Source organism: Pelophylax lessonae, assembly GCF_965119305.1.
Source record: "Pelophylax lessonae genome assembly, chromosome: 12".
Taxonomy (NCBI): Eukaryota; Metazoa; Chordata; class Amphibia; order Anura; family Ranidae; genus Pelophylax; species Pelophylax lessonae.
The window spans coordinates 179,916,567-179,943,935 of NC_138779.1; the positions used below are offsets into that span (position 1 = coordinate 179,916,567).

At 45.8% G+C, this 27,369-nt stretch overlaps 1 protein-coding gene across 1 annotated transcript in view; it reads right to left on the reverse strand.

Annotated features, from left to right (window-relative positions):
* LOC309568694 (uncharacterized protein) overlaps nt 1–22,788 on the reverse strand; it is a 29,922-nt gene extending 7,134 nt beyond the window's left edge. Inside the window, exon 1 of the mRNA XM_082274435.1 lies at nt 22,614–22,788. The gene's annotated coding sequence lies outside the window, so the exon portion shown is untranslated. The remainder of the gene's footprint in view (nt 1–22,613) is intronic.
* Nucleotides 22,789–27,369: the final 4,581 nt, after the last annotated feature.

Consider the following 27,369-nt stretch of genomic DNA (forward strand, 5'->3'; position numbering starts at 1 on the left):
TCGGCCCAGAGAGGAGGAAGCGGACACCGAGGAGACGGTACTTGCCGGTGGAATCGAGGCGCCCGGCCGGGCGGAGGGCGGAGAGTGCGAACCGGAGAGGACGTCCGGCGGAGGCCGCAGCGGGCCGTAGAAGCGGGTCGGCGGGGTCAAGACGGTCTGAGGCCCCACAAGCAGGAGTTAGAGCTGGAGGGAGGCCGCCTGTTGCTGCTCAAGGTGCGCCCCTCCAGGCCAGCAGCCAGCCATGCATCCCCCATCAAGAGGCACGGGTGGAGGAGTCCGAGCCGGAGGATCCGAATCCCCCCAGACGACAGGATGTCCCGGGTGGTGAGTTGCCGGGAGTCAATAGCCTGAATACATTTTTTAATTTGTTCAGAGATTTCTGTCAGAATTTTCCCTTACCAAGAGCAGGGGAGGGGGTGCCGGAGGTTAGTGAGGTTTGGGCACCCCCTAGTGTGCAAAGTAGGAGTAGCCTATTTGAAGTTGCTAAAACACAAAATCTCCCCGAATCTGTTCTGAAGGAACCTATGACGTGTACTGTTTCACCCCTGGGTATGCATTTACCGGACTCCTTAAAGGAGCGGATATGGCAAGGGGTTTATATAGATTTATTGTCCCTGTTGCCTTCCTCTAGGGAATTTATGACAAAGGGTGAAAAGGAGGAGGAGCATGATAGAAAGCGCTTTATACCTAAGTCTATTTTCAACTGGATTCAGGCTTTCTGCATATACTCCTCTGTTATGTGCGAGAAATTCCCGGAGAAAAGCGTGGGGTTGTTTCACCACGTCGAGATCATTCTCTAAGCTTATAAGGGGTTCGGGGGGGTATCGTGGTTTAACTACGATGTAGCCTTTAGGCAAAAAATGGCAGTGCATCCGGGTCTGTCCTGGGGTTCTAAGGATGTGGGACTTTGGTTGGATTTATTTCTCCCCCAGCGGTCCTTTCAGCCCCGGGCAGCACCTGGTGCACAGGTGCCCCAACCAGCAGCCCCCTCGGCTTACAAGCGAGGGATCTGCTTTGCATTTAATGACGGGCAGTGTCGATGGCCGGGTACTTGTAAATACCGGCACGAATGCGCATTCTGCGCCGGTGCTCACCCAGTGGCCAAATGTTTCAGACGAATGGCGGGGGCTCAACAGGGAAGTGTTCCGAAAGGCCCAAACGCCGGTGAGGCTGGCAGAGCTGCTGCCGTGGCTACAAACATACCCCGACCGCTGGAAGGCGGATCTGCTAATTGATGGTTTTAGTCTAGGTTTCCGACTTCCGCTGTTTGCGGGCCGGGGGTGCTCTATAGTTAACAATCTGCCATCTGTTGTTGGTATGTCCCATGTGGTGTTTGAAAAGATTAATAAAGAAATAGATGAAGGAAGGTTTGTGGGTCCGTTCTGTTCCCCCCCTTTCGATGACTTTCGAATATCCCCTATAGGTATCGTTCCTAAAAAAGAGCCAAATGCTTTTCGTTTGATCCATCACCTGTCGCATCCGCGGGGTGATTCTTTAAACGACCAGATTGACTTGGACGATGCATCGGTGCATTATTCTACGTTTGAAGATGCTCTATGTATCGTTAAAGGTTTGGGTAGGGGGGCATTACTTGCAAAGGCGGACATCAAGTCCGCTTTTCGTTTACTGCCTTTGCATCCTTCCTGTTTCAGCTCTCTAGGTATATTTTTTGAGGGACAATATTATTTTGACAGGTGTCTTCCTATGGGGTGTTCGCTTTCCTGTTTTTATTTCGAGTGCTTTGCCACTTTTTTGGAGTGGGTGGTGACACAGGTGACAGGTAAGTCCCAGGTAATTCACTATCTGGATGACTTCCTGTTTATGGGGAAAGCGAACACCCCTGATTGTGAGTTCATTCTTAATTCTTTTTTCATGTTTTGTGAGAATTTTGGCATCCCATTAGCGGGTGAAAAGACGGTGGGGCCTTGCACCTGTATCGAGTTTTTAGGCATCACCGTGGATTCAAATCTGATGGAATTTCGGCTACCTCAGGACAAGATTCGACGGCTGCGAGGTATGTTGTACTTGGTAATGCGGAAAAAGAAGGTATGTTTGCGAGAGATGCAGTCGCTTCTGGGGTTACTGGCCTTTGCCTCCAGGGTAATACCTGTGGGGAAGGCTTTTTCCAGGAGGCTGTACCTCTCGATATCGGGTTTGAAGTCCCCCTCGGCGCACGTTAGAGTGACGCATGATATGAGGGAGGACTTATTGGTATGGCTGCAGTTCCTGCTTCATTTTAACGGGAGAGCTGTTTGGCAAGAGGAGTTTGTTTTGGATTCGGATTTCATGCTCTTCACTGACGCTGCGGGCTTGGTGGGTTTCGCCGCAATTTGGCGGACTCACTGGTGTGCGGAGCGTTGGTGTGAGAGATGGAGGCGATCTAAATTAATTAAAAACATTGTTTTGCTGGAATTATTTCCAATTGTGGTGGCGTTGGAGGTTTGGGGTGATTTCTTTAGAAACAGGCGTTTGATGGTTAGTACAGATAACAAGGGTGTTCTGTACGCCATCAATTGCCTGTCATCTAGGTCTCCGCCGGTCATTGCTTTGCTCAGGTACTTGGTTTCCCAATGTTTAAAGCTGAACGTATGGATTAAGGCTACCCATGTTCCTGGGAAAAGCAATGACCTGGCGGATTCTTTATCTCGTTTCCAGGTTCAGAAATTCTTTCAGCTCCTCCCAGAGGCGGATTCTGTAGGCGTGCCTTGCCCGACTCACCTGTGGGATTTGGTTTAGAGCTGGTGATGGACAATGTACAGCATTCCTTGGCGCACAGCACTTGGTCGGGCTACCAATCGGCGTTTGCTGTGTGGCTGTCTTTTCTTGCTTCCGTGCACAGCCCTCGGGAGTCCTTCTCAGAGGAGTTGGTCCTGCTTTTTCTGAACTCGCTTTTTGAGAAGGGGTACTCCTGGTCACATATCAATAAGCTGCTAGCAGGAGTTTCCTTCTTTGTCAAGTTGCGGGGTCATCCGGCTTGCGCATCCTTTTTCTCGGTCCAACAGGCAATGAAGGGCTACAGAAGGAGAACGGCTCATCCAGATTTGCGTCGCCCTATTACCTTGGACATGTTGCGAAGTCTATGTTCCGCAGTGTCGGGTATATGTTTTTCGGCGTATGAAGCCATATTGTTCCGGGCAATTTTTTCTTTGCTGTTTTTCGTGGCGTTGCGAATATCGGAAATTATTCCAGTGCGCACGGTTGCTGGCTCGGGTCTTAAATTTACCAATGTTTGCTGTACAGCGGACAGAGTGAGTTTGTTTCTGGTTAAATCAAAAACGGATCAGAGGGGTTTGGGACATTGGTGCCACCTGCACAGGTTTAGGGGTTCTCCGGTTTGCCCGGTGATGCTGGTTTCAGACTATTTAAGGGTCAGGGAGGGCGACAATGTGTATTTCCTGATCCATTCAAATGGTAAGACACTTACTAGATACCAATTTGATTTTGTGTTTCGGAAGTGTTTACAGTCACTTGGCCTGGGCCAGTTGCGGTTCTCGTCCCATTCATTTCGGATCGGGGCGGCAACTGAGGCATCAAGGGCGGGTTTGGAAGTAGGATTGATTAAAAACATTGGTAGATGGAAATCAGATTGTTACACCTCTTATGTTCGCCCTAACCTCGTTTTTGCTCCTTTCAGGTAATCCATTGCAGGTGTGGATTGTGGGGCACTCTTTTGTGTTCTGGGCCCAGCAACGAGCGAGGCGACGGATATATTCCGAACTCCTTGGCTTGGACCAACATCGTTTTCAAGTTTCCTGGTTCAGTAAGAGGGGCATGAGATGGGAGGAGTTATTACCTAGCATGGAGAGTTTGTTTGAATCCCAACCCCCTCCTGACATTCTGGTGGTACACTTGGGGGGGAACGATATAGGAAAAGTGAGAACGCTAGATCTAATTTTTCAAATACGGGACGACCTGCACAGTCTGAAGTTAAGGTTCCCGAAAATGGTAGTGATGTTTTCGGAGATTGTGCACAGGCTGGTCTGGTCGTCAGGCCGTTTGGGTTTCCATGGTAAAATTAAAAAGCATGTTAATCGTGCTTTGGAAAAGTTTTTGGCACAGGTGAATGTATTATCATACAGGCACTCGGACTTGGAGGGTGGGGTTCAGGGTCTTTACCGGGGAGATGGCGTTCACCTCTCCGGTATTGGCCTTGACATATTTAATGCAAACTTGGGTTCGTTAATTGAATTGGCCGCGCTTCGGGGGTATGGTGACAGGCAATGAGGTATTGCCTGTCTTTTGGATGGTGATCAATTGTTTTGATCTTCTGTGAATGACAACCCGAGTTTTTTATGACTGGGTTGGTCTGTTATTTATATTGATATTTATAAAGATGGTTTATGTTCTTTTGAATACCAGTCAATAAAGAAGCCGCGGCCGTTTTTTACCAAGCTGTAGTCCGAGTGCCTTATTTTATTTATAAAAAAAAAAAAGGGGTGTTTATACAGGTTTTAAGGTTTAAGATATAAGGTGATATAAGGTAAGTTTCAAATTATCTAATCTCCTTCCTACCATCCCATATTAGAAAGGGGGCTAAATTAGCCCCCCTTTCATATGGGCTGGTGGAAGGGGTTAAGACTTAGAATAAAGCAGGTTTAAGGGTGGTAAATGAGGCCCATAGCTCTCCTCAGCCAGGTTTCCCGCCAGAATGAGTTACCAGGCAGTTTAGTGGGGTCTATTAGGAAGAACAGGTGGTTGTCAGGCAGTTTAGGTTCTCTCTCTAAGGAATTAGCGAATGAGCCCCTTTCTCCGCCCGCTCACCTCAGCCTATGGGGTGGAGGTTACCTCAGGGAGAAGCATATTTAAGCTGCCTCCCGCCCCTCAGGGGCTCACATCTCTTCATACCTTCCATCTGGATTTCCCCTCCCGCCCTCCCCTGGTTTGTCGCGGCTTCAATAAATTGACTGGTTTGGGTCACCTCTAGGTTAGAGGGGGACGTGTACTTTATGATATATGAGGTTGATGTGGATGATGTATGGTGGATGGTGATCAATTGTTTTGATCTTCTGTGAATGACAACCCGAGTTTTTTATGACTGGGTTGGTCTGTTATTTATATTGATATTTATAAATATGGTTTATGTTATTTTGAATACCAGTCAATAAAGAAGCCGCGGCCGTTTTTTACCAAGCTGTAGTCCGAGTGCCTTATTTTATTTATAAAAAAAAAAAAAAAAAGGGGTGTTTATACAGGTTTTAAGGTTTAAGATATAAGGTGATATAAGGTAAGTTTCAAATTATCTAATCTCCTTCCTACCATCCCATATGTCTTGTTATATTTCCTTATTTGTTTTCAGTTGAGCTTTTTGTTCATATGTTCCATTTTGCTGTATAAATTTGTGTGGAATTGTTGTGTATACTATTTTGCTATACAATAAAAAACTTTTGTAAAAGAAAACCTCCTCCACAGAAACCTATTGCAGACATATTTTATCACAGTTACATAGTTACATAGTTAAGGCCTGTACACAGGTACCGATTGTCGGCCGTAAAGATTCGGCCGACGACCGATCGGCCGATTGTAGGCTTGTTAGTATGATGCTTCCGACAGCCGACAGCGCATTTTCGGCTGAACAGAATCTGTCGTGCAAGCATTAAAATTTTTGTTGGCCAACACCAGAACGGCCGATTGTTCGCCAGTCAGTACAGATTTCGGCCGACAGACAGCAGATTAGCAAGACTGGGCATGCTCAGAAAAGAAAAAAGACAAGGAAAGTTAACCATCACATGACATCACTTCTGCAGTCGGCTGTTGTTGGCCGACAAAATTCGTGTGCAGTCTTTTGCACTTTTCAACAGACACGACAGCCCTCGGACAAAAGACGGCCGATCGTTCGGCCGACGATCGGTACGTGTGTACGGGGCTTTAGTCAGGTTGAAAAAAGACACAAGTCCATCTGGCTCAACCAATGAAAAAAAAAAAAACAGTAATGAAAACCCAACCATACAATCCCATATACACAAACCTATACCGCAGTTGATCCGGAGGAAGGCGAAAAAGCCCAGCAAAGCATGATCCAATCTGCTACAGCATGGGAAAAAAAATTCCTTCCTGATCCCCCGAGAGGCAATCTGATATTCCCTGGATCAACTTTACCTATAAATATTAGTACCCACTTATATTAAGTACATCCAGGAAAGAATCCAGGCATTTTTTTAAAAGCAATCTAGTGAGCTGGCCAGAACCACCTCTGGAGGGAGTCTATTCCACATTTTCACAGCTCTTACGGTGAAGAAACCTTTCCATATTTGGAAACGAAATCTGTTTTCCTCTAGACGTAAAGAGTGTCCCCTTGTCCTCTGTGTTGACCTTAAAGTGAACAACTCAACACCAAGTTCACTATATGGACCCCTTATGTATTTATACATGTTAATCATATCCCCCCTTAATCTCCTCTTCTCAAGAGAGAATAAATTCAATTCCTCTAATCTTTTCTCATAGCTGAGCTCCTCCATGCCTCTTATCAGTTTGGTTGCTCTTCTCTGCACTTTCTCCAGTTCCTGCACTGGACAGGATTGCAACATCACTGTACAGCAGCACCGCGCATTGAGCTGCTGTGCAACGACATCAATGAAGTGTACTTTTGTATGCTGAAAATAAAGTTTGTAGAAAAAAAAAGTTATATCGCACACCACGCCCTATGACAATCGAAGCAGACAGCTGCTGCAGGGGTAAAACGCTCCAGCAGATGTCCTTTCCAGTGTGAATTCAGCCTTACCAATAGACCAGGCCCTCTTTTTATTGTAGGATTCTTCCTGTGCTGCTTAAAGCAGAACTAAACTGTATCTGAGCACTACAAACTCAAACACTAATTAATTTGTTTTTGATATTCAAAGCAAACTCGCCCATCCATGTCTAAATACTTTATTTTGTTGAGAAATGTCTTTAAAAAACACCCCGCTAGCATTTCTAGCAATGGCGATCTTGAGTAAGGGCAGATGATTTATGCAGCATTTACTTCCTGCAATCCATCTGCTCTAGCTTAGGCATGCAGGCAAGAGGTTGTGCTTAGCTGAGAAAGCCCCTCCTCCAGATGAAATTTAAAAAATGTCCATGGAGACTCCTGGTATGTATGACATCATTTTCGCCTAGGCCAGAAATGAAAAAGTAAATGAAAAAAAAAAAAAAATGTTTTAAAATGTAAATATAATATCCCTTCCAAATCTATTTAGTAGCTAGCAGCATAATGATTAAAATGGTTAATGTTGATTGACAGAGTTTAGTTCTGCTTTAAAGTAGAACTATAGGCAAAACTTTTTTTTTTGTTTTTCATTTTGGATAGAGTAAGGGAGGGTTATAACCCCTGTAAGGTTTTTTTTTGCCATCTTTGTCCTATTGGGGAGATTTACCTTCACTTCCTGTACTATAGCCAAACAGGAAGTGAGAGGAAATCCCTGCAAATTAAGAACTAGTGTCCCCTTTGGAAGATATACCCTCTATTACTTTTCTGGGGACGGGACAACCCAAAATTTGGGATTTTCTTTTACTTTCACTTTCAATGATAATGGTAAACAGGACACATAGAGAGGATAAATCTCCCTAACTGGGACACACAGAAATAAAAACCGACATGGGTTTGAATTCATCTCTCCTCTATCCAAAACTAAAAAAAAAAAAAAAAAAAAAACAAATCCTTTAAATATACTTTAAGGGACTGAATGTTCTCTTTTTCTGTTGGACTATAGTCTAACACTAGTTATTGTTTATGTAGCATTGCCCCCTTGAGGACTGCTGGATTTCATACTTATGGGTCCCCCTGGGTTACCATTAGCAACCTTGACATTATTGACATTAGCAGTTTCTCACTCTCCTTCTTGGCTCGTTCAATAAACAGTCCCGGGGTATGTCGTTGTTTTATTGATATATTAGGAATGGGAGAAGGGAATAGTGGGATACTTCGCATTAAATATGCACAAGATTTGAGGACTTCTATCTCTTGGTACAGCCAGGCTGTTGATCCACCTTGCCACTGAGGTGAATTTAGCTTTAAGTCTCTGTTCCAGATGACTTGATGAACTAAGTTTATCTTCAGGACACTCTCCTTAGCATCCTCTTTCTTGGCTGCTGACATGCGTCCTCCGACTACCCTACTCCTAGGGTGGCCCCCCTCAGGTCAGGCCCCTTGACACGATCCCCTGTACTCACGCTACTGTTTTTCCAGGGTCTCCAGTGTCTCCCCCTCAGTCAGCTCTCCTGGACCTTTGGGTTCAGCTCCATTCCTCTGGCCCTCAGTATGACCTCCTGAGGCCATGTGACACTGCTGCAGAGGAGGAGGCAGCCCCCACCCTCCTTCCCGGAGTCTGCTCACAAGCCAAACACCCCACAGCACATGTGCTCCTGGTGCAGTATCCCAGAATGCATGGAGACTGCCTATCTCTGTCAATCACCAGGACTGTATAAAAGCCTATGCATCCATTGGTCAGGTTTCCTCCCACTGTCCAACATGCCTCCCTATTGGACCAGTGTGAACCACTCTCTAGACAGAATGAATTACATACTGAGCACACTGAGCAGACCTCCCTAATAGATCATGCTCTCTGGTAGGAGGAGAGCAATATAGATTTGCCTGCTGCTCCTCTGATAGGCAGACAGAGCCATAAACTATACTCTCTCACTAGCACCTACCTAGGAGGGTGCTACATTTACTTTATAGAGTATTTTATGTATTCGGTACCTCTAAAATCGCCAGAAATGTCTTCAACACCGCTTGACGCTTTTTTAACCACTTGCAGACTGCCGCACGACTATTTACATCGGCAGTCAGCCCCTCACAGGCAAAGCGACGTAGGGTTACGTCGCTAGCCTGTAAGGGTTTTGGGAGCGAGCGCGCGCCGCCGGATGCGCGCTCCTGCTCGGTCACGGACCCCCCCCGCGCGTGTGCCCGGCGGACCCGATGTCCGCCGGGCACTTGCGATCGTCCGTGACAGCGGGAGAAAGGCAGGCGGCTAGTGTAAACAAAGCCGCCTGTCAGTCTCCGCTGTGTAAGAATGGTGATCAAACGGTTCTACTATGTAGGACCGTTGATCACTTTTCTTACACATCAAGCCACAGCCAATCACAGTTAGAAACACGCCCCTAGGACACACTTAACCCCTCCCTCTCCAATACAGTTAACTCCTTCACTGCCAGTGTCATTTTTACAGTAACAGTGCATATGTATAGCACTGATTACTGTAGTAATGTCACTGGTAACCCCAAAAGTGTCAAAAATGTCAATCAAGGGTCCGATCTGTCCACCCCAATGTCGCAGTCCCGCAAAAAAAAAAATTGCAGATCACCGCCATTACACGTTAAAAAAAAAAACAACAAAAATGACAAAAATCTTTCCCTTTGTTAGTAAACGCAATAACTTTTGCGCAAACCAATCAAAATACGCTTTTTGCAATTTTTTTTTACCAAACATATGGTAAAAAAAAAAATTGGCTTAAAATGTTAAAAAATTTTGATTTTTAAATTTCTTTTTTGGGAATTTCATATAAAAAACATGTGAAAAATATTGTTATTTTTGCAAAATTGACGCTCTTTTTTTGTTTATAGCGCATGATCAAAAAAATCGCACAGGTGATCAAATACCACCAAAAGAAAGCTCTGTTTATGGGAAAAAAAGGACGCCAAATTCGTTTAGGTACAGCGTCGTACGACCGCGCAATTGTCCGTTAAAGTCACGCAGTGCCGAATCGCAAAATAGGCCCTGGTCAGGAAGGGGGTAAAATCTTCTGTGGCTTAAGTGGTTAAAAGCTTTCTAAAAACTTTATTATATCTACAGCCAGTTCTGTATTTAAACATTATCTGTTCTCAAGAGCTAGGCATTAAACCAAATATATGTGTGGCACTGCCCTCATGGGAGCTGCTTAGATTGGATTCCCCTGGGTTACCCATAGCAACACGCAAATAAACTTATCGCTTTACGTCCTTGGCTCAGCCAATGAACAGTCCAGGGGATGTTTGTTTTTGTATTTATTTGTAACTGGGATGGGAGAAGGGATGAGTGGGATACTCCAACTAGAAACTATGCACAAACTTGAGGACAACTATCTGAGGTGTGCGCGGCAAGGTGGCTGCTTCACGTTGCCACTGAGGTGAAGATTTCAAATGTGAACTATTTGTTAAAATTCTCTTCAGGATCTAACTTGGCACCCCCTTTCCTTACTCACTGTGTGCGCTGACTCTTGTCCACTGACCTTCCCTGGAGTGTTTCCCCTTCCTGGGCAGACCCCTGGCAAGCTCCCTGGTACTCACAGACACTGGTTTTCGCAGGAACCTCTGCCACTGCTCCACTGTCAGCTCTGCTGGACCACACAGCTATGCCCCACACTTCTGGTCCACAAGGCCGACTGCCTGTGACCACTTTCCAACCTGACAGGAGGAGAGACAGCCATCACCCTCCTCCCGGGACCTGGCTTCCCGCCCGAAGACCCCCTGCCTCATGTGCTCTTGGCTTTTATATCCAATCAAATGATGCACCTCTCTGGGTGCCAACCTACTGGGATGGTTACAAAGCCTGTGTATCATTGGCCAGGTTTCCTCCACTGTCTAACATGCCTTCTTATTGGACACAGTGGGGACTCTCCCTCAGACCAGATGAATACACACTGAGCACCATGAGCAGGCCTAACTACTGATCAGGCTCCCCTGATAAGCAGATGAAGCAAAACAAATGCTTTTACCTAGCACCTGACTAGGAGGGTGCTACATATGCATTGATTTATCTAGTAGAAGTTGGTCACATTTAACTTGGACTAGTTTTGTAATGTTGAAGACATCTCATAACTTTCCAAGCCAATTCTTCAGTTCCAATGAGTGTCAGGAAGAACTGAAGAAGTGGTTATGATAATCTGTGAAATGTCTTTAACATTATAGCAGTGGTGGCCCGTGCATAGGGGGCGCCAGGGCGCCGCCCCCCCCCCACCCCTAAAAAAAAGAAAAAAAATTACAAAAAGAACAAATAAAGTTTTGAAAAAAAAAATTGTGTTCGCCGCTACACCGGCCTATGTAGTGGCTATGGGGGGGGTGGGGTTTACGACCCAGAAGAGGCGCCGATTGGCTGCCTTCTGGGGGCGTAACCTGGGTGCAAGTCATTGCGCTTGGACACCCCCACTTTCCTGATATCCTGACTGTGATTGGTCCAGTCTACAGCCTGGACCAATCATCAACCAGGACATCCCATGGCCCCATGCTGACCCCGCTGACGTCGCGTGCGTCAGTCACGCTACCGCACCGACTGGAGTGGACACTGGACGCGGTGGATGGACGGACGGTGACGGCGGCACCGGCTTTGCAGAGAGCGGAGAGGAGACCGGAGAAGAGGAGAGGGAGAAGCAGCCGTGACTCACAGGGCTCCAGCCTCCAGGTAAGTGCACTGCTCTGTCGGGCATGCCCGCATAGCTCTGCATTGGGGGACGTATACTGGTGGTTACTGGCTGCACTGGAGGCACGCACGCATAGCTCTGCATTGGGGGACGTATACTGGTGGTCACTGGCTGCACTGGAGGCACGCACGCATAGCTCTGCATTGGGGGACGTATACTGGTGGTCACTGGAGGCACGCACGCATAGCTCTGCATTGGGGGGATGTATACTGGTGGTCACTGGAGGCACGCACGCATAGCTCTGCATTGGGGAACGTATACTGGTGGTCACTGGCTGCACTGGAGGCACGCACGCATAGCTCTGCATTGGGGGACGTATACTGGTGGTCACTGGCTGCACTGGAGGCACGTACGCATAGCTCTGCATTGGGGGACGTATACTGGTGGTCACTGGAGGCACGCACGCATAGCTCTGCATTGGGGGACGTATATTAGTGGTCACTGGCTGCACTGGAGGCACGCACGCATAGCTCTGCATTGGGGGACGTATACTGGTGGTCACTGGCTGCACTGGAGGCACGCACGCATAGCTCTGCATTGGGGGACATATACTGGTGGTCACTGGAGGCACGCACGCATAGCTCTGCATTGGGGGACGTATACTGGTGGTCATTGACTGCACTGGAGGCATGCACGCATAGCTCTGCATTGGGGGATGTATACTGGTGGTCACTGGAGGCACGCACGCATAGCTCTGCATTGGGGGACGTATACTGGTGGTCACTGGCTGCACTGGAGGCACGCACGCATAGCTCTGCATTGGGGGACGTATACTGGTGGTCACTGGCTGCACTGGAGGCACGCACGCATAGCTCTGCATTGGGGGACGTATACTGGTGGTCACTAGCTGCACTGGAGGCACGCACGCATAGCTCTGCATTGGGGGACGTATACTGGTGGTCACTGGCTGCACTGGAGGCACGCACGCATAGCTCTGCATTGGGGGACATGTATACTGGTGGTCCCTGGCTGCACTGGAGGCACGCACGCATAGCTCTGCATTGGGGGACGTATACTGGTGGTCACTGGCTGCACTGGAGGCACGCACGCATAGATCTGCATCGGGGGACGTATACTGGTGGTCACTGGCTGCACTGGAGACACGCACGCATAGCTCTGCATTAGGGGACGTATACTGGTGGTCACTGGCTGCACTGGAGGCACACACGCATAGCTCTGCATTGGGGGACGTATACTGGTGGTCACTGGAGGCACGCACGCATAGCTCTGCATTGGGGGACGTATACTGGTGGTCACTGGCTGCACTGGAGGCACGCACGCATAGCTCTGCATCGGGGGACGTATACTGGTGGTCACTGGCTGCACTGGAGACACGCACGCATAGCTCTGCATTAGGGGACGTATACTGGTGGTCACTGGCTGCACTGGAGGCACACACGCATAGCTCTGCATTGGGGGACGTATACTGGTGGTCACTGGAGGCACACACGCATAGCTCTGCATTGGGGGACATATACTGGTGGTCACTGGCTGCACTGGAGGCACGCACGCATAGCTCTGCATTGGGGGACATGTATACTGGTGGTCACTGGCTGCACTGGAGGCACGCACGCATAGCTCTGCATCGGGGGACGTATACTGGTGGTCACTGGCTGCACTGGAGGCACGCACGCATAGCTCTGCATCGGGGGACGTATACTGGTGGTCACTGGCTGCACTGGAGACACGCACGCATAGCTCTGCATTGAGGGACGTATACTGGTGGTCACTGGCTGCACTGGAGGCACACACGTATAGCTCTGCATTGGGGGATGTATACTGGTGGTCACTGGCTGCACTGGAGGCACGCACGCATAGCTCTGCATTGGGGGACGTATACTGGTGGTCACTGGCTGCACTGGAGGCACGCACGCATAGCTCTGCATTGGGGGACGTATACTGGTGGTCACTGGAGGCACGCACGCATAGCTCTGCATTGGGGGACGTATACTGGTGGTCACTGGCTGCACTGGAGGCACGCACGCATAGCTCTGCATTGGGGGACATATACTGGTGGTCACTGGCTGCACTGGAGGCACGCACGCATAGCTCTGCATTGGGGGACGTATACTGGTCGTCACTAGTTGCACTGGAGGCACGCACGCATAGCTCTGCATTGGGGGACGTATACTGGTGGTCACTGGCTGCACTGGAGGCACGCACGCATAGCTCTGCATTGGGGGACGTATACTGGTGGTCACTGGAGGCACGCACGCATAGCTCTGCATTGGGGGACGTATACTGGTGGTCACTGGCTGCACTGGAGGCACGCACGCATAGCTCTGCATTGGGGGACATATACTGGTGGTCACTGGCTGCACTGGAGGCACGCATGCATAGCTCTGCATTGGGGGACGTATACTGGTGGTCACTGGCTGCACTGGAGGCACGCACGCATAGCTCTGCATTGGGGGACGTATACTGGTGGTCACTGGCTGCACTGGAGGCACGCACGCATAGCTCTGCATTGGGGGACGTATACTGGTGGTCACTGGAGGCACGCACGCATAGCTCTGCATTGGGGGACGTATACTGGTGGTCACTGGCTGCACTGGAGGCACGCACGCATAGCTCTGAATCGGGGGACGTATACTGGTTGTCACTGGAGGCACGCACGCATAGCTCTGCATTGGGGGACGTATACTGGTGGTCACTGGAGGCACGCACGCATAGCTCTGAATTGGGGGACGTATACTGGTGGTCACTGGCTGCACTAGAGGCACGCACGCATAGCTCTGCATTGGGGGACGTATACTGGTGGTCACTGGCTGCACTGGAGGCACGCACACATAGCTCTGCATTGGGGGACATGTATACTGGTGGTCACAGGCTGCACTGGAGGCACGCACGCATAGCTCTGCATTGGGGACATGTATACTGGTGGTCACTGGCTGCATTGGAGGCACGCACGCATAGCTCTGCATTGGGGGACGTATACTGGTGGTCACTGGCTGCACTGGAGGCACGCACGCATAGCTCTGCATTGGGGGACGTCTACTGGTGGTCACTGGCTGCATTGGAGGCACGCACGCATAGCTCTGCATTGGGGGACGTATACTGGTAGTCACTGGCTGCACTGGAGGCACGCACGCATAGCTCTGCATTGGGGGACATGTATACTGGTGGTCACTGGCTGCACTGGAGACACGCACGCATAGCTCTGCATTGGGAATATGTACGCTGGTGGTCACTCCATTGGAGGCACGCACGCATATCTCTGCATTGGGGACATGTACACTGGTGGTCACTGCATTGGAGGCACGCACGCATAGCTCTGCATTGGGGACATGTATACTGGTCACTGCATTGGGGACATGTATGCTGGTCACTACATTGAAAGGGGGGATTTATACTGGTCACTATATTGAAGGGGGCATGTACTGTGGGGTTTGTGCTAGGGGCCTGTACTGTGGGGTTTATGCTAGAGGGCCTGTACTGTGGGGTTTGTGCTTGAGTTGTTTGTGCGGGGTTTGTGCCTGAGGGGTTTGTGCTGGGGGGGTCTGTACTGTGGGGTTTGTGCCACTCTCAGTCCATGTATCCCATAATAGGGTGTCTCTCACAGTATATCCCATATTTGGACCCCTGTTCCCTATTATGGGATATACTAGTACTGATGGACCCCTTAATATGTGATATATTGGGAGAATTGGTTCACGCAAGCAAAATACAGGGGACAAAATGGGTGGAGTCTGAGGGGTGGGGCTTCTGAGAAATGGGAGGGGTCAAAATGGAAGGGTGGGGTCTTGCGCCCCCCCATCTTAAAACGTCACCAGCCGCCACTGCATTATAGAACAAGTCCAGTTGGCTGTGACTACTACTAGATATAGTACAAAATTATGAGCGCTCGTTTCAGCGTGCGGGGTTTACAGTCATCCACACAACCGTGAGTAAATCATTTGTCATACTTCCCAGTGTGGGACGTGCCTGTCTTTCTATGGAACTTGTTTCACTCCTCACGATGTGCAGAGAGGATGTGCTTTAATCTGACCTGGGATCAATCCTTCTCACTCTTTTAGTTGCATCTCACACATACAGTGATAACACATGAGAAAGACTAGAGATCATAAAAAAAAGTTCGCTATCTTCTCTGTATGTGATCAAAAAGCACTGCATATAGAGATAAGTCCACAGTGGCCTGAAAGAGCAATGAACATGGACCAATTAATGAATTCACAAAGGTGTAAAATTGTAAGATTCTGGTACCTTTGGTACCCTTATTGCCCATTTTCCTTTTGATATTGCGTCCCACCTTTTTAGTTAGGTGGAACGCATATACCTTTAAGCCGGATGACATCATCGCTGAGCTCCGCTCTGAGCGGCTATTTCAATCGCCGGCTTTCTCTCTCACATTGTTCGTTCAATGTTACCGCAAGCTCACAATCCTTGTCTTATGCTGCCGGAGCCTCCAGCTATTCTCTTTACCTGGAACAGACCGGAACCTCGCTACTGATCCCGTATCTCGCTACCGGATCACTCCCTCACTACCGGACCCCTCTACTTACTAACCTTACTAGTGATAAGTACCCCACAGGGGATTCCTCCATAACTAACTTACACTATCTATCTTCTGCACATTAAGGACTGTTACTATCTATGCATACTAATGCTATCATCTGCACTGTTACATAGATTGCTAGCTCTTGAGTCTACTACCATCTATCCTTGCACTGGGTTAGTCTATCCTGTATATGTCATCTACTGTCCTCACCACCTGTTACCATACATGATTAACCTATCTGCATTCTACCTATTACCATCTACTACTCTCCTGAACATTACTATCAAGTGCTTATCATTGCTGTCACTGCTCACACCTGTCCCTTCAGCACATCACCTCCATACTGTCATATACATCCCATCACTCCAGGAACATCTTATTGAGTGTGTGTATATCTGTATGCTGAAGCAGACAGGCCCACAGTGATGAGTCTGGAGAGTTGGATCTGGTATTTCAACACATCTCTACATGACTACTGAGTGGAGATTCTGCAGCTGCAAATCCAGCTTACTATAAAAACGCAGGAGCGTTACAAAAATGTGATAACATCATTAAAGTCAATAAAACTGCTACAAATGACATAGATTGTGTAAAATGATAGTCTCTGGCTTTATGAAACTGTGTAACAGTCTTTAACAGATTCCGCAATAAAGGTGCAATATCGGATGACATCCAAAGTGAGGACGGACTAAGGCAATAGCCTCTTACCAGCTGGTGCAGTGATCATCTCAGCTGTGAGTATCATGTGAAGGAGGATTGAGTATAGAGGAGCTGACCAGCCCGTGTCCATACGAGCCACAATACACAAGCGAAACGGCCAGCAAACAGCAACGGAGAGGGATATCCATCCATCCACAGAGAGGTCCGGAATCTCAATGCTGCTTACCCGCAGCCAGCTGGTAAGAGGCTATTGTTTTAGTCTGTCCTCACTTTGGATGTCATCTGATATTGATTAATTCATCAATTGGTCTACGTTCATTGCTCTTTCAGGCCACTGTGGACTTTTTTATATATATGCAGTGATTTTTGATCACATACAGAGAAATTCTAAGTGCAGCAATCTACATACTTGATCAGCGCATCTATACCTTATACAATATACATGAGAAGGACTGGCACCCTTGGGCTACCTTGACTTGATATTTCTGAAGAAGGGACTGTAGCAATTTATGTCATATCTGTTTGAAGTAGTTAACCATGCATTGTCAGCAGGTGGATTGGTGAGAGCAGATGTCCATAGAGATTTGGGTACAGCCGAAGATCAGCTGACAGCACTGCGGTTTCCTGCTATCCACTACCACCTGATCTCTAGATTTAGTATTACTTCATGGCATCTTTAATCGCAAACGATGTGCATGTGGTGTGATGATTAACCCCGGGGGTGTGTATTTTATATGACCACGTTGTCATCATAATTGTAATTCTTATGTGAAGTCTGCTATATTGTTAGCTGCAATTTTGAATTTTTGTGATGATTAAAATGTATTTTTATACTATTTTGGGATAAACCACAGTTTGCCTAATTTCCCTCCTCCCCTCTTTTGGAACTCCTTGGGGTCTCCCCCCTTTTTCCTTAACTACTAGATATACCATGGCCTGGATAAATCAGAACCTTCGCATGAACCATTCGATGCCTACAAAACAAGGCTCAGTGGAGCAGGTTTTCAAACTCCAGTCTTCACCGAGCCTCAAGCAGTTCGATGCTTTGAGTTTTGGAAAAGTCTGGATACACACTTTAGTCTATCCAACAACACAATGTGGGCAATTTCCAACTGGGCAATAAGACATACACATGCCGGTGTTATGTGTTACGTGAACCTGGAGGTGGGTTTGAGACATTTTGGGTTCCTGGTTTGCAGCAGGTGTACTTTGACGTTCATAATCCACTCTCCAGGCACCATGAGGCCACTGTTATCAGTGTATTGGCTCCTTTCTTAATACAGGTTTACCTATATTCACTCCTAGCTTGGAGTTTAAAAGATATTTTAAGACTATCAATAAAGCTGGTTGAATCTTTTAGAAATGTTTTGTAAATGTAAATGTCAAATGAGTGGCTTTCCAGGCTGACATAAGTTGGTGTCCATGGACCATAGAGATTTGAGAAGCAAAAAGTCTGTGTAGATGTAACTTTTAAAAAGAGTGCAATAGCACAAACTAATTATTATTAATCTATACAAGGGAGCAAGAATAAAAATGTAGGCAAAGGAGGGACTAAAACTTGCTCACACGGCGCTTAAAAAATAAATAACATTAAAATGACATAAATGTAAATGACATCAATGAATGTAAAAGCAACTGCTATAAAAATGAACAGAATAAATATAGGTGCATACACTAGATGAAAGAGTTAAAAAAACACACCATAAATGACGCACTAGCAGCGCTGAATCATATGTCCCAACATACAATTAAAATCGGTATATGGGAAACAAAGTCAATAAATATCATGCACTGTGCCCGAAATGTCCTCTAGAGATGACAGTCCAAAAAGGTCAAGATCCTCAAACGATCGTCACACAAAAAGGACCCTTCACCTCACCACGGTGCACACCCCTATGGTTATGAACTCACCAGATATATAGTAAATGTGAGCCCAGAAACCTTGCTGTTAGCAGGCCGATACCGGACCATCCGACCACCACAGAACCCTGGATGAGGAACCAGACTCCACCAGAAAGAACCCTGGTTTAACTCAGACAGCCTAACGACCGTTGCATAGGATGATCTCACTTGGGGCCAATCGATCGATCGTAGTGCATGCAAGAATAATAAGGTCTCATAGCCCATTTTCCCAAACAAACCATACCCCTGAAGCAATTGCACTTACAAAAAAACTTTATATATCAAGCATGAATATGGAAGGAAGGTGAACCTGCGTGCTGCAGCCGGTCCCCGTGCTGTTTGCTCGCCGCTTAGTACCTAGCTGACACGAACATCCGGGTCCGGCGTCTGACGTAGGCGTCCCGGTGTCCGACGTAGACGCCCAAGGGTGTGGTCACGCGGTCACGAGGGACGCCTACGTCAGACGCCGGACCCGGATGTTCGTGTCAGCTAGGTACCAAGCGGCGAGCAAACAGCACGGGGACCGGCTGCAGCACGCAGGTTCACCTTCCTTCCATATTCATGCTTGATATGCTTGATATATAGATTTTCTTTGTAAGTGCAATTGCTTCAGGGGTATGGTTTGTTTGGGAAAATAAAGAGGTTCCATTTAAACAATATTACGCTATGAGACCTTATTATTCTTGCATGCACTACAATCGATCGATTGGCCCCAAGTGAGATCATCCTATGCAACGGTCACTAGGCTGTCTGAGTTAAACCAGGGTTCTTTCTGGTGGAGTCTGGTTCCTCATCCAGGGTTCTGTGGTGGTCGGATGGTCCGGTATCGGCCTGCTAACGGCAAGGTTTCTGGGCTCACATTTACTATATATCTGGTGAGTTCATAACCATAGGGGTGTGCACCGTGGTGAGGTGAAGGGTCCTTTTTGTGTGACGATCTTTTGAGGATCTTGACCTTTTTGGACTGTCATCTCTAGAGGACATTTCGGGCACAGTGCATGATATTTATTGACTTTGTTTCCCATATACCGATTTTAATTGTATGTTGGGACATATGATTCAGTGCTGCTAGTGCGTCATTTATGGTGTGTTTTTTTAACTCTTTCATCTAGTGTATGCACCTATATTTATTAATTATTATTAATAATAATAACAATAATAAAACAAAAGCAGTTTTGAAGTGTTATATATGTTGTGCAATTAATGAAGCATACTAAAATGCATTATATCCACCAGCGGGAGATCTGAGACGAATACTGTATATGTAGACTTTGAAGTGTAAGTAAACCCAAGTATGAAAATGTGAGGACCCTTGTCAAGTTTTATTACCGTCTGCATCGGTCTGGGAAAATGACCCTACTTTATTTATTGTGGTGATCATTGTCACTAAGGATGATCGAACTTTTGAAAAGTTTGGTTCGACCAGAACACCCGAATTTTCCAAAAGTTCGGCCCAGATTTCAGAACCCCATTGAAATCAATGGGACCCGAACTTCGGTAATCAAAAAACACCATTTTGAAGCCCTAAAACCCAATAAATGCCCCTAAAAAGTGCCTAGGGTTCTGGGTCATGCCCCATTAACTATTAATCACACAAAAAAAAGTTCTTAAAAATTTTCATTTTTGATAAAAAAAAGCCAATTATTGAAAAAAAAAAAAAAAAAAAAGAGAGAGATTTTTTGATTTTTACTTTGGATTTAGTATCTGGGGGGTCTAAAAGGTGTGCATGTGAAGTTTCAGTAGCATGTCCAGAACCATGGAAAAAAAAAAAGATAATATTTCAGTAGAACAGGGATGTGGGTCGGGACCCTCCTTTAACTTTTACACCTATATGATCTTTTTTTCTGGTTCTGGACATGCTACAGAGCTGAAACTTCACAGGTACACCTTTTAGACCCCCCAGACACAAAAATCACACAAAAAAAAGTTCTTAAAAATTTTCATTTTTGATAAAAAAAGCCAATTATTAAAAAATTTTTTAAAAAAAAAAGAGATTTTTTGATTTTTACTTTGGATTTCAGATCTGGGGGGTCTAAAAAGTGTACATGTGAAGTTTCAGCTCTGTAGCATGTCCAGAACCATGAAAAAAAAAAAAGATCGTTTGTATTAGAAAACTTTCTGACAGGGGGTTTGCTTCGCTCCTGTAACACCTTGCCGTTACAGAAGGCATTTTTTTTGGGATCTTTGCAGTCAGGAAAAACATCTGAACTTGTGTATAGTGGTACTGTGCACAAGTTCAGATGTTTTGCCTGCCTCCAAAACCCCCCAAAAAATGGCAGCAAAAATACACCTGGGCATTTTTTTTTTTTTTTGACGCTAGCGTTTTTTTTGGCATTTTTTTGGGGTTCTTTTGAGGCAGGCAAAACATCTGAACATGTGTATAGGGGGTATATATACACATATATGTCTGAATATATACCCCTAGACATATATAGGTGTGATAGTAGCAGAAATATATTACTGTAAATGATTTCATTAGCGCAAGCATTTATTTCTGCTACTATCACACCTATATATGTCTAGGGGTATATATTCAGACATATATGTCTATATATACCCCCTATACACATGTTCAGATGTCATGTCTGACATCAAACATGTCCTCAAAAAAGCACTGGCAGTGGCAGCCCCTGCAGCATAAAAAATGCTTGGCTGGTGAGAAGCCATATGGGTGTGCCGAAGCTATTCAGAAAAATGATCTTTTTTCTATAGCGGTCACCCTGCTATGGAAGGGTTTTGTCACCCTGCCATAGCAGTCACTGCCAGTTAACCCTACACTACACTACGGTCCCCTTACACTTAATACTTTCCCTACAGAAATTCAATTTTTGAAGCTAACTTAAGTGTAAAGGAGCACTCTAACTACACTAGATATCCCTTTCCTCACACTGATAAATAGCTAAATGACACTTTTAAAGTAAAATTAACAGAACTGCTTCCACTCTCTTCCATGTCCAGTATAACAATGCTAGGAATATGGCGGGGGCGATCTTATATACTGGGGGGCGTATTCACTAATGATTGGTCTAGGGACCCCCTAGTCACTCCAATCACATTCCTAGCATTCTCCTGCCCCCTCAATTGGCTTTTGCTAATGGTTCTGGTCCAATCGCGGGCTTTTAAAGCCCATTTCCTGAAGCATTGCATTTTGGGCGGTTCTGGTTGCCGAATTCTGAACTTTTTGGGCAAAAAGTTCTAAATTCGGCCGAACCTCGAACACCCAATGTTCGGGCCGAACCGATGGTCGACCCGAACCGTTCGATCATCCCTAATTGTCACCTGGATAGAAAATAATGGAAAATACAAAACTTGGAGTTTTTAATTGAACAGGGAGGACAGGAGAAAACTTCCAATAGGAATAGCACTTCCGGTGACAACTATCTAAATTATTATTATTATTATACAGGATGAATATAGCATTAACAGTTTATGCAGCGCTTTACAATTAATTAATGGGGACAGTACAATTACAATACAGTTCAATACAAAAGGAATAAAAGATTAGATTGGATTTTCCTCACTTTGGAGTGATCTCCTCTAACTTCCCAATGTGTCTGGGGTAGGAAGTGAAATTTCCAGCAATGGGATATAAATAAATACCTAAAAGGGGTCCTAACTATGTTAAAGGAAACCTGTGTTGAGTAAACTAAATAGATTGCAATTGCTGAGTTCAGCCTTTAAAAATACTAGTCGCCTGTCTAATGGGTTCAATACTTTTTTTGAATCCCTAATCCAGAATAAATATGTGTGTGTGTGTGTGTGTGTGTGTGTGTGTATATATATATATATATATATATATATATATATATACAATATTTGCTTCCTTGCTTGGCACGGTCAGTTTGAAAAAGAAACAAGGGAAACTGGCAGAATCATTAGACATTTACCACTAACAAAAGAATTTTAAACTGACAAATTAATAAAATTGTAATTAAAAAATGACAGACCACATTTAGTGAGACTTATGTGAGCAACACAACACAGATATTGAATCTTATTTTTCGGTGTAGCATACACTTTAAGGTGTCCTAAAACCCAAATCGGTAAATTAACTTACACCAGCTAAACTAACCACATCTGTCCATTAATACAAAAAAAAAAAGTTTTAGGTAGTGACTCTTAGTTTCAATGCATTAGGTATTGTTTAAATATGATCCCGGACTCTCAAAAAGTTCATTTTTTACCTTAGCTGTCGTTCCTTCCCAGCCGTCCTCTGTCTCCACGAAGTTGCAGTGACTTCTTTGTCTTAAAACCACAGAGCCATCAGCAGTTTCATATCAATGTCCAGTCATTGACCTCTCTGACAAACAAATGAGGATGTACAAGCCAGGTACCCGTCTACAGTGTGAGCTGTGGTCTTAATATAATTGCCTAGTAATAGGATTGCACAGTATTGACACATCAATCTGTGTGTGAGGACAGTGACAGTCCAGGTTCTGGCCCCAATAAACGCATGTAGGGACTTAGTAAATAATTTAAAACAGCCTTTCTCAATCCTTTTACCCAGGAAAAAGCCTTGAAATACATTTCAGGTCTCAGAGAACCCCTGCCAAAATCAATTTATCACGGGTCAATGGGAACAATGTCCCCTACATTGGTGGTGAGTCAGAAGAATGCCACCTACATTGGTGGTGAGTGGGAAAAATGCCCCTTACATTGGTGGTGAGTGGGAAAAATGCCCCTTACATTGGTGGTGAGTGGGAAAAAATGCTCCTTACATTGGTGGTGAGTGGGAAAAATGCCCCTTACATTGGTGGTGAGTGGGAAAAAATGCCCCTTACATTAGTGGTCAGTGAGAAGAATGCCCCTTACATTGGTGGTCAGTTGGAAGAATTCCCTCCTACATTGATAAATATGTAAACTGAAGCACCACACCACTGCTAAAAGGCTCATATGTGTTTTTTTTCCAAAAAAAAAAGTCAGGGGACAATCCAAAGAGTAGCTGGTTTGACTAACAAACCAGCTGCTGACATGACCTTACTTGTATCCATGCTGGTGGAAATATCACTAAAGGTCCAGTTCACGTCTAGTCGATTCACATTGTTTTCAATCTCAAGCCCCACTGAGAGGGATGTTTTTGGACCTCCAAGATGCTTTGGACAGTTTTTGGATTAACCCTGTGACTTTTTTTTGGAGTAAAGTTATTTCTGGACCTCTTAGCAGTGGTAGAGATCCTCTGGGGTGTAGAAGCTTCCTGCCTGGAAAACAGATCACCTCTATCAACATCAATTCATTAAGAGACAGCAATACCAATAAGATACCTTTGTTGGTTCAGAACAATTTTTCCACTTTCCTCAACTATCCGTACATTAATGGCCAGTGAGAAAAGTGCCCCCTTACAGTAGTAGTCTGCATGTCACCCTTACAAACCGCTAAACAAATCATTGGTGTTTGTCATACCACTACCTTTACCAAGTGGCATTGGACATGGAACTTTGCAGGAACCATCAAATAGGAGTTTATTCAGCAGCAGCTCAAGAACCCCTAGCAACCTTTTGAAGGAACCCTGGGTTTCCATGAAACATTGGTTGAGAATGGCAGGTTTAAACCAACACTAACTAGAGGCACCAAAGGACAATTAGGCTTGTTTTGTTTTACAATGTTTTTAACCACTTTACCACTAGAGGATTTTTCTGTCTTACGTCTGGGCCACTTTTTGCGATTCGGCACTGTGCGACTTTAACTGACAATTGCGCGGTCGTGCGACACCATACCCAAACCTTTTTTTTTCCACAAACGGAGCTTTCTTTTGGTGGTATTTGATCACCTGTGCGATTTTTACTTTTTGCGCTATAAACAAAAAAAGAGCATAAATTTTGAAAAAGTAACTATTTTTCACATTTTTTTTATATGAAATTCCCCCCCCCCCCCAAAAAAATGTAAAAATCAAAATTTTTTTAAATTTTTGGCCAATTTGTTTTCTGCTACCTATGTTTGGTAGAAAAAATCACAATAAGCGTATTTTGATTGGTTTGCGCAAAAGTTATTGCGTTTACTAACTAAGGGAAAGATTTCTGTCATTTTTGGCGTTTTTTTTTAACGAGTAATGGCGGCGATCTGCGATTTTTTTTTTTTTGTTGCGGGACTGCGACATTGTGGCGGACAGATCGCACCCCTGACTGACATTTTTGACACTTTTGGGGGTGCCAGTGACATTACTACAGTAATCAGTGCTATATATATGCACTGTTACTGTAAAAATGACACTGGCAGGGAAGGGGTTAATTTTATTGGAGAGGGAGGGGTTAATGTATGCCTGGTGCTTACTAACGTGTGTGGGGGGAGGTGACTGAGTGACACAAGGACAGATTGCAGGTTCAGCTATGCTGAACCCTGCAACCTGACCCTGCCTGTCACTTAGGAGATCCGCCCGCTTGTGTTTACACAAGCGGGCGGATCTCCACACTTGATTTCCCGACGATCGGGGAAGAGCAGCGGCGATCGCCGCTGCTCCTCCCCTGGCCCGACTCCCGCTGTGACCGAATACAGCGGGAGCGACCCAGAAAGGGGAGTTTCTGGCGACGTAGGTCTACAATATTACCACGGGAGGGATTCCCCCATCAACACTGACTGCGTTGATTGAGAAATTTCTCAATTTTCTTTTCTTCCACCCGTGATGGAAGGAAAGATAATCACATCATCTATGGGCTGTCTTAGTTGGCAAAGACTAATAACAATTTTTGTTGTGTATTTGCGACCCCTGTACCTGCATTCCTGAGCAGCAATTTAAGATAGATTTGTTCGGTCTGCAACAGAATTACCACTGGAGATGTGGCACTACAAAAAAGATGCAAATTAGGAAAGAGCAGAGTCTGGTTTTATTCTGTCACAATACAAAGATAAACAATACAAACATTTCCAACTAACACTAGTCTATGAGGGCCTCCATGATGGCACATATACAGTGGGGAAAATAATTATTTTATCCCCTGCAGATTTTGTAAGTTTGCCCACTTACAAAGAAATGAAGGGTCTATCATTTATTTTTATAATAGGTTTGTTTTTAATGATAGTGACAGAAAATCAACTAAAAATGCAGAAAAAACAAGTGATTCAAATGTTATAAATTGATTGGCAGTTCAGTGAGTAAAATAGGCATTTGATCCCCAAGCAAAACATGACTTAGTACTTGGTGGAGAAAACCTTGTTGGCAAGCACAAAGGAAGACGTTTCTTGTAATTGGTTACCAGGTTTACACAGATAGAAGGGATTTTGGTGCACTCCTCTTTACAGATCTTCTCTAAATCCTTAAGGTTTCTTGGCTGTCACTTGGCAACTCGAAGTTTCAGCTCCCTCCATACATTTTCTATAGCAGTGGTCCTCAACCCTGGCCTACAGGGCCCACTAACAGGCCAGATTTGCAAGATAACTGAAATACATCCCAGGTGATATCATTTGCTGCTCAGTGATTGCAGTACTCTAGTCTGCATCTCCCCAAGGTAATACTTAAAATCTGGCCTGTTAGTGGGCCCTGAGGACCGGAGTTGAGGACCACTGTTCTATAGGATTAAGGTCTGGAGACCCATGACCTTAAAGCGGAGTTCCACCCTTGGATTTTTTTTTTTTTTTTTAAATACCCCCGGGACAGTCAGGGCTAGTGCATTCCACAATGGCTAGCCCCTGATCTGTCCCGGGTTGCACTTACCTGTTAGGACAAATACTTACCTTGAAAACGTCTTGTCCAGCGCTGCCATCTCAGATGTGGGCAGCTTGAAGCCAGCGAGATCCTCTTCGGGGTCCTCTCCCGCCTTCTTCGGTCCCACGATGCCCTGCGCCGGCCCCGACGTCACTTCCGGGTCGCGCGCGTCATCCCTCCACAGCTTCTGGGCATGCCCAGAAGCTGTTTAGAAGGGGGTGACGCGCGCGCCCCGGAACTGACGTCGGGGCCGGTGCAGGCGCAATGATTCCTGGGAGCTATGACGTTCAGCTCCCAGGAATCATTGCAGAGCCAGGAAGTGACGACAGGCCGCGGCCGAGGAAGGAGGAAGAAGGAAGTAAGGTAAGTATATTTTCTTCGCTACGAGGTAAGTAAAAAAAAAAAAATAATGCGATTATCCATTTCTTTTTCAGGTGACCCGGAGCGAGAAGATGGAGGTAAGTATAAAATTAGGGTGGAACTCCACTTTAATGTGCTTTTCCCGAGTCACTCCTTTGTTCCCTTGGTGGTATGTTTTTGGTCATTATCATCCAAGATTTTACAATACTTGGCCCCCGACCATTGCCCCTCAATGCGGCAAAGTTGGCCTGTACTTTTAGCAGAGAAACGGCCCCAAAGCATAATGTTTCCACCTCCGTGCTTGACTGTAGGGATGGTGTTCTTAGGGTCATAGTCAGCATTTTTCTTCCTCCAAACTTGGTGAGTCACGTTAAAGCCAGAGAGCCTAATTTTGGTCTCATTTGACCACAGCACTTTCCCAATCCTTCTCTGAATTTTTTAGATGTTTATTGGCAAACTTCACACGAGCCTGTACATGTGCCTTCTTGAGGAGGGGGACCTTGTGTGGGCGCTGCAGAATTTTAATCCATGGCGGCGTATTGTGTTACCACTTGTTTGTTTGGTGACTGTGGTCCCAACTGCCTTGAGATCATTCACAAGCTCCTCCTGTGTAGTTCGGGGCTGATTCTTTGCTTTACCCATGATCATCCTTACCCCATGAGGCGAAATCTTGCATGGAGCTCCAGACTGAGGGTGACTGAAGGTTATTTTGTATTTCTTCCATTTGCGAATAATCGCTCCAACAGTTGTCTCCTTCTCATCAAGCTTCTTGCTGATGGTCTTGTAGTCCATTCCAGCCTTGTGCAGGTCTACAATCTTGTCCCTGACGTACTTTGACAGCTCTTTGGTCTTGCCCATGATGGTGACGTTTGAATGGAAGACAGAGATTCTGTAGGCAGGTGTCTTTTATACACATAACGAGTTGTCGTTAGGAAAACCTTCTT